This window comes from Gallinula chloropus (genome assembly GCF_964237585.1).
Source record: "Gallinula chloropus genome assembly, chromosome: Z".
NCBI lineage: Eukaryota > Metazoa > Chordata > Aves > Gruiformes > Rallidae > Gallinula > Gallinula chloropus.
In genome coordinates, this window is record NC_140089.1 from 29,768,746 (window position 1) to 29,784,375 (window position 15,630).

Here is a 15,630-nt window from a genome sequence, read left to right on the forward strand (position 1 = left end):
GGAGAAGTGAAAGGGAAAGAGGAAAGAGAAGAGGAAGGAACTGAGTGTGTAGCATCTTCCTTAGGTAAAAATATTTTTCTCAATTACATCTTAATGAAATATAACTGAAACATAAAATTTGACAGATAATGGAGCTCTATTAGACTTGGGTTTATTGTTACAAATATGCAATCTGCAGATCTTATATATGATAAAACACCTCTAAAATGAGTTTAATACTCTTAGCATGCATGCATATGTGACTTTTTAAGACATCATTGCTTTTTATCTGGAACTTGTAGACACTGCCTCATATCCAAAATTACAGATAAATATCAGTTCCAACTCTTGCCTCTGTGGCTTTCAGAGCCTTGAATTTGGCTTTAAGATCGTTCTTCCCACTGACAACCAAGCTCAGCTGGCAGTTTTGGCTGTCTGTCAAGCTTTGACTAAAGACACCTGGAAAAAGCATAGAATTGCAGCTTCATCCTGAGAACTGACAATGTAAACATTCCAAATTGTCTTCTGTGAAATAAATACAACATTTATTCATTCCCCCTAGAGTGTCTTCCAAAAAGACAGGGAAGAATAGCTGCATTTCCGCTGCCAACTGGTGGCAGATAGTGTGCATTGGCATATTCAGCTATTTAGACTCACACAAAATTAAGAAATTTTCAGACGTAGAAGTCAATGACTATGTCTTGAAAGAAGAATTTCTTCCCAGCTGTTTGGCTAGCTACTTATCACTGTTTACGGTGACATGTAACATGAGTCTTACAATGTCAGTACAGTTTTATCCTAATCCTTATTTCTATAACAGAATCCATACCTTGTTCGTAAATTTGCAGCCTGAACAATTCACTCATGATCTTTCCACAAGGCTATATTTGGTATACTGATGAACAATTAGCTAAAGATGATTATGAGTAACAACTTTTGCATTCAGTTGATTTTTCCCAACATAACTCTACTGAATTTCAAGACTATCCCAATGATGTATTAGCAGTTCAAATACTTCTAATTTCAAATAATGTGAAGTGTCTTTTCCAGGGTCATTTAAAATACAACAGAAAATACTTTTTTAGTAAATAAACAGAAGCACGCACATTGACTTAATTTGGAAAGTTGACTCTGTTATATTTCAATACTGTTAAAAAACAAAAATAATAGCAACAACAACAGCTGTAAGTTTCAGTCAATTTTCCATGGAAACATCAATCCCAGAAAGTGCTACTAATTCTAAATGGTTAAATCGCCTCTACATACTAACCCTGCTGCATGGGATACAGAGGTCTTACAGCACTACAAGTCAGCATTCAGCCCCACTGTATGGTAACAATGACAGGTAACTGCTAGATTTTACCCACCCTGCCTTAGTTCAATATAAATTTAAGGTCTCAGTTCAGTGATTAGCGGGAAAAAACTGAGTAACTAAACATTGATGCAAACTCAGCTCTGATAGAAGGCTTAGGGATTCTTTAATTGCCTCAAATAATTAAAGGACACAAATAGTAGCATCCATAATATTTCCCTTGGGCTGAGCCTTCTTAAGGCCTTAACTCATGTTTTTTAAGACCTGTTAAATTCAGACGGTGAAATTTCCACAGGTCATTGGAGAAACACAAACTTTTTCATTTTTACTGGCATGATTTTGTGAAAAGAATAATATTTTTTAATTAATTATTAGAGTTTGCTTTTCCGCCACCATTTAATTTTGAGTCAGTGTCCTGGTTCTGGCAGGGAAAGATTTCATTTTTTTCTTAGCAGCTGGTGTAGCGCTGTATTTTGGATTTAGAGGAGTATCGTGGTGGTACCACGCTGATGTTTCAGCTGCTGCCAAGCAGTCAAGGACTTTTCAGCTTCTCCTATTGCCCTGCCAACAAGAAGGCAGGGGGTTCCCAACAAGTTGGGAAGGGATACGGCCAGGGCAGCTGACACAAACTGGCTAAAGGGATATTCCACACCATGTGACATCATTCTCCGTACATAACTGGGGGGGGTTGGGCTGAGAGATAGTTTGCCTTGAGAGCGAGCTGTGCATTGGTTTCAGGTGGTGAGAAATTGCACCTTTGTCACATGATGATGATGATGATGATGATTATCCTTTGCTCTCCTATTAAACTCCCTTTATCTCATGCCACAGTGTTACCTACTCTTTTTGATTCTCTTGCCCATCCCACTGGGAGGGGGGTGAGAGAACAGCTGTGTGGATATTTTAGCTGCCTGCTGGGTTAAACCTCAGCCAGCATTAACTGTTAATCTTCCGTTTAACCATTTCACCAAAAGGATGAAAAAATGTGAATCTACAATTCCCTTCTTCCCAGAAACAATGCAAAGGACAACCCAAACTGCAAGATATATGTTGGTTTAGTTTGCATGCATCTCAGTTACACAGTTGGTTATAGCATAGGCCTTTTATTCTCAGATATTAATTCTGAACATTTCTCAGGAGAAAAAACAATTATTATTTTGTGTATGTAACTAAGATTCAGTTTTAAATGAAATCTTAAACCATTTATATTAATCTCTCAAAATCAGAATCAGATAAAATCATAGGCTGAAAACTGTGAGCCGCAGACTTCAAAAAATACTAGTTTAGGCCTCATAGCTGCGATTATCAGACTTTGATTTTAAGCCATTATTTAGAAACCTTTTAAAATTTGTTCCTAAATAACCAAGAGAAGAAAATAGATGCATTTCTATTTTTCGCTATAATCAGTCAGTTCTTCTACAAGAGAAAAGCCAAGTTAAAAAGCCTGAGAGAGTTGGAGAGCAAAATTATTCCAGAAAAACTTGCTTCTTATCCAATTTTTTCCCTCCCATACAGAAAAGTGCAATCCAGATGCCCTCAGTTCTTAGAAATGAGTAGAAAAAGAAGAAAAAGCTGCAAGGACAGGAAAAGCTCTGATTCCAGAGAATGTAAGTTTACAGAAATGTTTGATTTGAAATAAAAATATCAGAATCATATTTTCCATTTAATCAAGACAGAAATCCATCTTTATACCCAAAGCTGTCAAATTGAAAATACTTGCACTCAAACGCAGGTATATACAAGTAACGTCTTGGTGAGGCTAAACTGCTATCCTACCTACTTTGAGCTGCTGTCCTACATACTTCTGGCAAAGTCTTTCCAAAGATGCTGATGTTTAATTGCCTAAAATTTTGAGCATTCTTGCTGTAAATTTATCAAGAGTTGTCTGAGTTTAACAGCTTGTTCTAATCCTGCTTAGGTCGATGTCACTGTGAATTGTTATCCTCTCATGCACATGACCTATTCTAAAAAAAGCCCAAGCAAAGCAGAATTTTATGTAATTGTACAAATGCCATGGAATCTTGCCTAGGACAGCTCCCACCAGGAAACAATATTTTCTTCTGCTTCAAACGGGAAGCTGTGGCCTACATCTCCTGCCAATGTGCCACTGGTCTGATGTGTGACTGTGACCACATTCATTACTCCCTTTCTTTGCTTATGTGTAAAAGGATTAGATCCCTGTAATTTACCCCAAACTGCACACCTGCAATCAGATATTGATTGTCCCAGTGTGTTCACAGGAATGAACTAAATACTGAAAGGAGTGGTGGAAGTACAAACAGTACGTCTTTCTAAATACAAACAGAATGAAAACAGAAATAAAAGAAAATAACACATAAAACCTGTAAAACTTTCTTAGGAAAAAAAAGTGCTAATACATTCATCTCCTCCAATCAGTTATCATGCCCTATCCTGTTTATCTGATTTCACATTACATATCAGATAATTAAAACAAAAGTAGTTAACATCGAAATGAAAAAATAATGTGGAAAATACACTACACTTTAAAGATAAAACACGCATTTTCTGTGGAAGGTGTCTCAAAACTAATCATACATTTGTGATACTGATTGCCAAATCAAGGGGAAAAAATGTTTTTTTTTCTTTTTTTTCACCTTAAATTAGATGAACAGTTGTCATCCATTTGTAAATGCCAACAAAATGTAGGAAGCCTTGAAAATAAAGACGATGAGGCTCTGGCTCGCTTCACTGAGCCACTGGATGTAAAGGGTACTGAAGAAAGTGGAAAAGATCATGAAAACAAGAATCAGAGTAGCTCAGATGCATCTGAAGATAGAGAACTTGATAACATATCAGACAGCGAAAAAGATGGAAAGAAGGAAAAGAACTACACTCCTCAAATGTTCTCTCCTCCACAAGATGAAATCCTAGCTACAGTAACTTTTGGTGAATCAGAAGGCTCACCCGCAGGGAAAATTACACTATGGGGAAAGCCAGAATCAACAGAGTCTGTTGGCTTGGCTACAGGAAAAATTTCTGCAGAAGTAAAATACGGTTCTTTTAATGTGAAAGTAGAAATTAAGAATGTTTCATTGTTTGATTCTGCAACTAACCTTGTAGCTGAAAAAAGGAAAAGTTCAAAGAACAATAAACGTTGTCATGAAAGGCAATACCGAAAAAGCCAGTGTTCAAAATGTTCAAAGCACCAGTGTCCTTCAACTGGTCATTCAGCAGAAAACCATGGAAAATACAAGGAATCTTCTAAGCATAAAATTCAAACTGCCATCAACAAAAACACCTCCCTGAAAATGAACATTGAAGCAAAGGAAATTAAAGTGGAATATACTAACAGAAAGGAAAATCTAAAGGTTAACATCAAACCTACTGAACATGCACAGAGCAAAACCTGCAATAGGGAACATGAAGATATGTACTGGAGTGAAACAGTTTATTCTCTAACAGAGGCACCTTGCAATACAGACTGTGAGTCATCTTGTAGCTATCATGAAAATGTAGACTATGCATTCCCAGATGGAAGTATACTTCTCCCTCCACCTAAAGAATTTGCTGACTGTGACAAAATGCATTTGGATACAATTGCCGAGGGGGTATCTTTGTACCATGTTAATGACAGAAAGGAGTCTGACAATCTCTCTACAGCCTTGAGAATGTGGGGTGGGGGGAATAATTTCTGTAAACATAACAAAAAGGACTATGAAGACCACACCAATGACAAGGAAGATTTTTCAAAAGATAAAATACTTCTCTCAAAAATCAATAATACAAGTCGTGTTATAGCCAGTAATACCTTGAATAACCAAAATACTGGAAAGGAATGTATCAATAAGAACAATGTATTACATCAAGAAAGAAATAACTGTGACAAATGCAGAGAGACAGGGCAAAAACCAGCAAGAAGAAAGTCTTTCCCAGATACTACACTTGATGTACCATCACCAGTTCACCCTAGAAGGGATTCTGGCTTTTATTCATTGCCATCATTAAAAGTATTGCCTAAGGAGACCAGAGCAGATGTCTATAACAGGAACTCATACATTCATACCAGCTATACAGAACTTTGTAAGTGTCCTGACTTGACCTCCTCACTGAAAAGTTTGAGAGGTCTTAAGTCATCATATCAGTATGCTTTCACATCATTTGATCATAATATTACCATTTATCCATCTGAACCTGAAGAAAGTCCAGACGACACTTGTTTACTGAAGGACTACACAGACTACGTGGGGCAAGGTGAAGAAATGGAAGAAACATTAATGGAGAGTCTTCATTCCAGTGGTACTAGGAATGAGAAAAAAGAAAACGGGCATGCAGAGCCTCTGAGAAACCTAGCCATATGGGAGGAAGACTCTGAGTCTACTGAAGATGCTTTAGATGAAGGGACACCACTGTACCACCATTTAGAAAAACACGTTGAATTGCAGAGCAAAGCTCAGCTGGTACAGGTCTCTCCAAGTTCTAGAAGCCTTTCAGGTGACCTTACTAATGACAAGGGAAGTACCAATTATGCATCTACAGAAAGTTTCCCAAACCTGTTTTCATCTTTACAGCAAAATGTTCATCCACCCCCTGCAGATGCAGAGATAACAAAGAAAAGAAGAGGGTCAGTAATGACTGTGGTAACTGGAGAAATAGAACGAAGATTCATACAAGGTGACACTAAATTGATACCTGATTTCTTTGCCTCTGTTGTAAAAAAAGAGCCTAAACTTCCATGTAGTATACAAGAAAAGTCCTTGCTGTCAACCTTGCTATTAGATCCTAATGAGCATGATATAAATAATGAATCAGAAAGCTTTTCTGAGTTACAAGACATATCTGGGGATACTCTTGTTGAATCTGATTGCCATAATGATTCAGCACAGGCTGCCATATTATCTACCTCTTCAGCATGTACAGAAAAGAAAGAGAATTTCATAGAACATTCTAATGTCAAGGAAACACCAGAGAACCTTTGCAGTAAGCAATCAACTGATGATAGCTTAAGGGGAGAACCTGAAGCACATCAACCACCTCAGTTAGCCAAATCCAACGTTGATGAAGTTGAGAGAAAGACTGCAATGAAAGAAGATTTTCATCAGAATGCAGATATCCCCCCACCATCAGTAAAACAGATTAGTGAGAAAGGTAGGTGTTGTAAGACTTCTGGAGTTAATATAACTTACACACCTTTTACATAGGTAGTTTAGTGCTTGGTGATACCTTTTTTGGGAAAATGAAGTGTATTGTGTTGTGGATCATAGGAGCCATCTTGTAGAGCCAAGTAACTTTAAAAAAAAATATAAAAAAACTTGTTGCAGCTTTGTTCAAGAAGTGTGTTTCCAATGCTAGTCAACCCATCCCATACATCTAGTGAGAGAAGCAAAAATTATTCCAGAATCATAGTAAAAAGAATCAGAAAGTTTTTTAATAGCCTTTTTAGTGCACAATATCTGCAGAAAATGCTGGTATGTCTGTCTTAGGGCTGGAAGGCATTTTTGATAAGGAGCAGCTAAGGACTTTGGGCTTGTCTAGTTTGGAGAAGAGGAGGCTGAGTGGTGTGTTGTCATGGCTCTCTACAGCTTCCTGGGAAGAGGAAGAGGAGGGAGAGATGCTGAGCTCCTCCTTCTGGGATCCAGTTGTTCAAAGCTGCACCCAGAGAAGGTTTAGACTGGACATTGGGAAGCATTTCTGTACAGAGATGGTGGTTCAACACAGGAACAGGCTTCCTAGAGAGGTGGTTGATGGCCCAAGCCTGCCATTGTTTAAGAGAGATTTGTACAATAACTTGCTTTACCTTTTGGTAAGTCCTGAAGTGGTCAGGGAGTTGGACTAAATGATCTCTGTAGAGTCCTTCCAAGTGAAATAATCTATTCTATGTCCTCCCAAATTGTCTTCTTTGGCACTGGTAATGGAAATTTCAAAAATACCTTAAGTCTATATGAACTAAATAGATATACTATATATGTAGATATTTCTATATAGATCAATATCTAAAATACAAAAAAAAAACCAAACCAGATAATAAATGAAATTAAAATCTCTTTAGAAGAAGGTATAGAAATAAGACGCCAAAGGGAGCCTGCATGCTCAAAAACCTTGACTTCTCAGCCATTAGACCTCAGTGTTTAAGCACACTACACAGAATTCTGGTGTAGCTATTTCTTGCATTTGGATTTTATTCTCTCCTCTTCCCTTTCTCCCCTTGCTAAGAATTATGTATATGTGTTCTTTCTCTTACCTATTACCTAGTGCATAACTTTGGACCGCTTTTAGTCCCTGGACATATTTTGATTCTCCATCTGTGCTTTTCTTAGAAATGCTGTGGAAGTCCTACCTCAAATGAGTAAACACATATATCCAGAGAGAAGTATAAGGATTTAAATTTTTAGAAGTTGTTAATCTGAATTAAAGTCCACTTGTAATGAAGCAATACCAACCTACTTAGTAAAAACATTGGGCACAAGCAGCAATATGGCACTTCCTGTGCTTGGTGGTTTAGTGATGCTGGAAAGGCAGCATGGCTTTTTTCAACAAAGAGTGAGAGCATCCAGGACAGAGGAGAAAAACAGAGGTAAATGTTGCAAACAGAATAGGGAGCAGGGTGCAGAAGAAACTGGGCAGTCTAGAAGTCTGCTGGTGTTGTGAGAACTTATTTTTTCATTATAGTCAGAAGAGCAAGGACTCATGCAAAGGGCACTACAAATGCACTACAAGAAATTATGTTCTTGACTCTGAGCAATAGTCAGGTACCTTGAAATAGGGGCTTAGTGACACAGGTCTGTCATGGGAATCTGACTAAAGCCAGAAAGAGACCGTCCAGCCAAGAGAGGACCTGCAGGGAGCCTGCTGAGGTTGGGCTAACTTCCTCCCAATCCGCCCTTGCCAATGGGTGCAGTTGGATTTTCAGAACAGTATCTAACATAAGGTCTGGTTTCAAATTTTGTTTTAGCTGAAATACTAATATAACAAATGAATTTATACTGCCCTACCTAGAAAAAAAACTGAGGTAGAAAGGTGCATCTTCCTTTTATCTGCATGTGTGTCTTGGAAGATATTTCATGTTTAAATACTGCTTTATATGTTTACATACTGTCCACTTAAAAAAAAGTATGAGCACTTGTAAAGAAAATCCATGATCAGTTTACATGTTTCTGCATAAAAATGGTGACATACAAATGCCTGTGGAGGTATAGATACATCTATCACAAGATAATTGCATTTACTTTTCTCTGCTTGAATACCTCAATTAGTCTAAAATACATACTTTATGAATATTCTCAGTATTACGTGGCTTTCATTTCTATGATTGGTTAGGTTATTCTTGTATTTAGATGTGAAAATTCTAAACAGTACAATTGCTTAAATTGTCGTACACAATTTTAATTTGTTCCTCAAAAACAATGTATGGTTATAATTTAGACTTGAAATCAGAAATGAATAAAACCAGAAAGCTACCTTTGATGAAAGACACCAGAGCAAGTGATAGTTCCCAGGAAGAAGCAATAGACCAGTGGGCCAGGAGACGGAAACAGTTCAAAGACAGCAAAAAATGCAGTTCAACTGGAGGAAGCTCCATAAACAGCACAATCACCGAGGGATCAAGTAAGTACATTAGTTTTAAGGCTGTATTTTTCCTGCTTTAGATGACTTACACTCTGCCAGGGTCTTCAGCTAAGAACTCAGTTCATAACCTGAGTCTCTGTCTTAGTCATTATCATGAACAAGCATATTTTATTGAATTGAACAACTCCTCACCATGGAATTCAGTGTTCTCTCTCCATCTAACCAAATGAACAATGTAACTGAAAAAAAAAAAAAAAAGTTGATTGTACCATCCTTGTCCATATCCAGTTAATGTTAAGACCAGCTCTAGGCACACACAAACAGGCAATCACTTCTGGCAGCAGTTTTGAGAGTGCAACGAAAATCATAATCCTGATGCCTACTTTATGTATGTCAAAACCATGGTAAGCTGTGAGTCCTCACCTCGAGACAACCACCTTCTCCACTTTTTATCTCCCTGTTTGTTGCCTAGATTGTCCTTCACTGTACCTCCAGTTACTGGAACAGTTAGTCCCATGACTGTCTCATTAAGAAACCTGTCACCTCACCATATGCTTGAGCCTGTACCAAACTCATCAGCTGAAATCACATGGGCAGGAGTTTTAAAGATGAACTGCTTAATGAATTTACATTTCATGCAGATGGAGTCCCCAGGCAAGGACTGCACAGCCTAGGAGAGGACACATGTGGTGCTTCTTACTTTACATTGCTTTGCCTCCTGTTATGCTATTTTAGTAATGTACAAAGTACTTCGTACAGACAAAGAAATAGGCACTCCCCTGTGGAAATGTTTTGTGATATAACGCTTACTTTTGGTGAGGGAAGTTTTATTTGTATGTAGGTGTATAACCTCCTTTTTGAAGAAGGCTAAATGAAACCTAAAGTAGACTGGCAGCTGTAAGGTGCAGATCAATGCACATCCAGTATGAGATAAACTGTAAATATGTAGGTAAATCCTACATCATCAGAGCCTCAATTCACTAACTAAACTTAAATGTCCATTGCCATCTGGGGTGCCAACAGGGTCTTGAAAAATGTGACCTACAGGGGATCTGTGGCCTTTTGAAGCAGTAACCAGGCAGCAAATGAGATACCCTGAAGTCATCGAATTCAGTACTACTCACCTATTTCAGATAACTAGGTCAAGCTCTAACTTTTTAATACAAGATAACAGAGCAGCAGGAATAAATGACTGACTTCATGTGGAAATGAAAAAGATTCATTTTTTGCTCCTAAGATAGATTCATGTCTACAGCAAGGAGATATATACACCAAGACAAACGGATTTCAACAGTAATGTCTCTTGAATATAAAGCTGGACTAAATTTGACTAAATCAGGACGTATCGGTTTCATAGAGAAAATTAAAAAAAAAAAAAAAAGGCAAACCAACAAAGCAAAAAAAAGAGCTAGAATTTCTTTCCTTGAGACAAAATACTGCTTTTGGTAGCACATAGTGTGAACCTTAAGTGGTGTCTAGAACAGGTGAGTGAGGGCAGACAATTCTGTCACAAACCCTAGTGACAAATCCTACATTTTGGATACCGTGTGATGTCATGTTCCATATACAGCTGGGGAGTGGACCAGGAGGGGGGTCAGCCTGGGGTCTTGCATGAGATAAATTGGGCTATTGATCATTTGTTTTGTATATTATTATCATTGTTGTTATTGTTGTTATTGTTGTTGTTGTTGTTGTTGTTGTTGTTGTTGTTGTTATTATTATTATTATTATCATTGTTAATGTTATTATCGTTATTGTTATCGTTATTGTTATCGTTATTATCGTTATTATCATTATTATCGTTATCATTGTTATCATTATCACCATTATCATTATCTTCCTCTTTTTTGTTGTTTTTGTATCCTATTAAGTTGTCTTTATATAAATTCATGAGGTTTTTATTCCTTTCCCATTTTTAATTCTCTCTCCCATCACACTGGGAGGGAAGAGTCTATGTGGTTGTTATAGCTGGCTGCTGGGTTAAACTGCAACACAGAGAAGCCAGTGGATGTGGAGTATTTGTCTACATAAACATGTTTAAGTAAACTGTCAAAGTGAAAAAAGACTGCCATTTAGATGTATTCTGTAAGTAACTTGCTGAACAAAACTAAGTAAAGGTTAATTTTTATCTCTTCTGTTTTGAAACTGAAAATCATTCTGCATAATAAGCACATCAAACACAGGATAAACAAATCAAATAGACCCATTCTCCAGCTGCCTAGATGCATTATACCAGGCATTTTGTACTGAAAGGAGCATTTTTTTTTTTATCTCAGACAATTTATACTAAAGCACTTTTTTTCAGTCAATCTGTTAGCACAGTCTCTGATGGTTTATACTTTTCACCATCCAGTTCCAGCTCCCGTTCTGCTTGAGAAGTTGTCATCCTATTGCACACCGGTTTTCTCCATAGTCAAACTGCTGTTTACAACCTGCCTGCCAAACAGCCAACTGCCTGCTGTCCTATCCGCTTTTCAGCCTGAACGTTAATGCTTATTCCTTTAGCAGGAATTAGAGCTCTCTTTCAGCTCTGTATTAATCTAGGTAGTATGGTTTGACCCAGTGGACGTACTGCATGACATTGTGAATGTAAATTAATGTAAAATATGAATCTGAAAATCCTTGTGATAACACATGTAACATCATGCAAATATTGAACAGACTAGTACAAGCCAGAATTTCTATATTTAAAAAAACAAACAAAAAACCCCAAAAAACAAACAAACACCACCACTTCTCCCACCCCAACCCTACTCATTCCTTGCCTCCTTTAAATAAAACTAAATATGCACAGCTAGGAGAGCTAGGATTAAGCAAACAGAAAATCTTGTTGTCACTATCTGCACTGAACTCATACTAGCTTTCTAGAAAAGTTGTTTGGTATCCTAATCAAATGGGCTTCATAAGAAAGCTTAAAAATTGGCTAAAGCCAGACTTCTCTTCAAGAGGTGCAGCTGTTGTTTTGACAGTTTGCATTAAGACTTCATTTGGCATTTAAGTTCAATATGCAATAGCATCCAATATTGGGATCTTTTATTTGGATATCTTTGTGACCTGCCCCTTTAACAGCAGCAAAATTGCAAACTAAGTACAAACATTACAAACAGCTCATAAAAAATCTTGTGGCATTTCTGTGCTGACTGACTCAGGTCTGTTATTCTTTACACATTTTCGCTGCTAACATTACATTTGTTTGTTTTATCCTCATGACAGTAAACTCAGAGGATGCTCGGTCAGTAGATCTGGGACTACATTCTGAAAATGAGGACAGAGGTTTTTATACAGAAAACTTCCATTCTGCTTCCTGGGTTTTCAGAGGAGATGATGTCTCACCAGATAATAGTCCTAGATGCCTCAGCAAAAGGCCTAGACCAGTGGCAAGTAAGTTGACTAATGCAATGGGTAATAAATGTCATAAAGCTATTTATTTGGGGCACTCTGAGGATTTCAGGGGTGAAAGTTTTGGAGATGATGCTGGACTCATGCTGAAGACAGGAAAAACAGCACCTCAAGACAATAAAGAGTTACAGAAAAATGTATATCATTAGTTCTTATTAGTCTTGCCAAATATAATTACTTGACAAAGGGTAGAAGCAATGTAATTTCATAGCTTTTTCAAACATAGTAAACTCAAAGTGCTAATTTGTGTACTTAACTGTTAAAATGGCCATAAAAACATGTTCTCCATCAAACTTTCAAACATAGTTGATCAATAAAGGAAATAATCAAGTCTGCATAAAAAAGCATCTTTTATCTTTAGATTAAACCCTGTCATACAAACAGATATAGTGCATAACTTTTACTGGGTGAAGGAAGGTTTTCCTTCATCTTTTAAGTTACTAAAAACTAACACAGTTCAAAGTACTAAGACAAACTGAAACACCCCTGTAGCTTTCCAGGAAATACTTCTTTGGTGGAGCTCATAAATCATTAATAATGTGAGAGAAAACAAATGTCCTTTATAAATCTCCAGGTGTGAAAAATCCGCCTTCAAGCATACGAGAATACTCTGGACAGCCATTTTGATTACTTCTCCTCCCAGGGGAGAGCTCATAAGTTCAGTTCAATTAAAGCAGATATTGCAGTATCTGTGCTGGTTTAGACAGGTAATGTCAACTGGCATGCTAGCACAGTAACCCTTATAGCAATTTCTATCTTCCAAATGCTACACAATATGAGGACAAAACAGCTGTTGTAAAATGTTATTAAATTGGCCTCTATTAAACAAACCCTGTAAAACAGCTGATCAGAAGCAGACATTCTGAGAATTCAAATTCGCATTGAATTCCTTCGTAAGTATAAAACTCACTAACAAACCAGACCATTTGAGACGCAGTAATAATACTAGACCCCGCAAGAAAGTTGGAAGTCAGCAATTAGTCACTGATCTTTCTTTTTAGACATTAAATCCTGCCAGCTTGGAAGACATTTCAGTACAGCCACTGGTGGCAGGAGATGCCAGTGTTAGGGAGGTTGGACTAGAGGACTGAAAGTCAGTGGAAGTGGGGAGTGGGAAGGGAAGGGTAGACAAAAGGAAAAACAAATGGTATCAAAAAAAATGCCTTCTAAAGTGTAGAATGAAACTACAAGAAACAGTTTTAAACTTGTCTGAGGATTTAGTGTATTTTGGTTTTGCAGCTTAGAGGTCTGACTGAGAGAGCAGAAGTGTTTTTCTCTCCCAGAACACCATCAATAGAGTGGAATATCTGAATGTTTCCACCTCTTGATTACGAAGTCCAGGCACTTCACTTAACCTGCTAATGGAAGTGCATTTCATTGACGGTGACTGTCTTTGCCCTAACGTGAATGACATTTGATCAGTTATGGTCTGATGGGGATATGTCCTGACAGAGAAGCAGCAGCAAAGAGCTAGGAGTGATGCTGAAAGCATCCCAGCCATTTGCAGAATCAGTAAATGTCAGTGCCTATAGATGAAAAGTATTAAAAACAGGCTGCTGCTTGTTCAATTGAACTTTACTCATAGAGAAAAAGGGATGTCATTTTTCCCTCTTTTGCAGTTCGTGAAAGAACAGTGAAGATTGCTAAAGGAACTGGCAATTACCCTTGGGGTTTCAGGATCCAGTTCTCAAAACCTATCCTTGTGACTGAAGTTGACACAAGTAAGTTGTGTTTGTACTAGTTAACTTGTCCTTAGAAAATGTATAAAAATTAATATATTATTTAATAATATAATGAACAAAATATATAACATCTGGTTTATAATATATAATCTAGGTGTACATGAATAATTATAGGTGTACATAATAACCATTAGTGGGTATAAGGTGTTTAATAACATGTCCTGGGACTGCTCGTGACACTATCTTAAGCATCGGTGTGCTTGTGGGTAAATCAGAATCCACAGTTCTGTCTTTCCATGCCAGATGATAACCTCATGTAAGTGTCTGCACCCAGCCTCTCTCCAGACCTGAAACATAGGAATTATAGGGACTGACATCCATTAATGGCAACAGAACTTTAAGAATGTGTATTTTGCAGTAATTCTAATAACATTTCCTAAAGTCTTACTAGCTGAGGATGCTTCAGCTATTGAGCCATCTATAAATATTAACAGATGTGCTGTTAACTTATGCAGAGTAGATGTTGCAGTTTTGTGAGGCTGTGCTGCTGAGACGGTTTTCTTAAGCAGCAGTTAGAGTTTTCTGCCAGCCTAAACTATAAACAACGAGCAATTCAAGGCCAAAGTCGCGTCCCGAGAGATAGTCACAGTGCCTCTGAGAATCACATATGGGAGAAAACAACCCGGAAGCAGCTACATTTTGCCACTGGAGAAGGGAGTGAGAAGATGTAACGAGCTGGGCAGACACCAAGGCCTAGAGGGGCTGGGGAGGAGACGGCCCAGGTGCCGGAGAGAAAGATGCCCCTGCAGCCCGTGGAGAAACCCACGGAAAAGGCCGAGACCCCACCTGCAGCCCCTGGAGGGGCTCCATGCTGGATGGAGCAGGTGGAGACACAGAGAAGACACGGTGACCCTACGTTGGAACAAGCCCCTGCCAGCACTTGCAGCCATGAGGAGAATCAGAGACACAGAGATTAGAGAGAAATATTTGCATTGGACCAGGTTTGCTGGGGGGAGGCTTGGAAACCCGTGGAGGACGGGGACTGAGAGACACTGTGAGAAAGAGATAAAGCCCTGTGGGAAAGGATTCACATTGGAGAAGTTCGTGGAGGACTGTCTCCTGTGGGTGAGACCCCACGGTGCAGCAGGGGGAGGGTGTGGAATGAATCCCCACAACCCCTCCCCCCGGCAAAGAAGGAAACCAACTTGCAAGGGACTGACCGAAGCCCCATCTCGCAGTCCCTGCCCCCCTGTGCTGCAATTGAGTGGAAGAAGGGAGTGAAATCATGACTAGAGTGAAGTCTGCTAAGAAGGGAGCTGGGGGGGAGGTTTGAGGTGTTTTAAGATCTGGAAGAGGAAAACAGCTCATGAAGAAGTAACCGAGAACCCCATTTTTTCCCAGACCCTGACCCTCTGTACTGCGAGCAGGGGAAAGAAGGGAGCAAGATCATGGCTAAAGGGAAGTCTGCTTAGAATGGAGGGGTGGGGGGAAGGTGCTAATGAGAACCCCATTTTCCTCAGTCGCTACCCCCCTGTACTGTGAACAGGGGGAGGGAGGGAGGAAGAAAGGAACAAAAACCTGACTAAAGTCTGCTAATAATGGAGTGGTAGGGGGGAAAGTGAAGATCTGCTTGCGTTTGTTTTAAGATCTGGTCGCTCTCCTGACTCCGGTTCTTCGCTGTTCTTTGTAGTGTAGTGTGATAAATTAGATAGTTTCTCTCTTCTTCACTTTGTG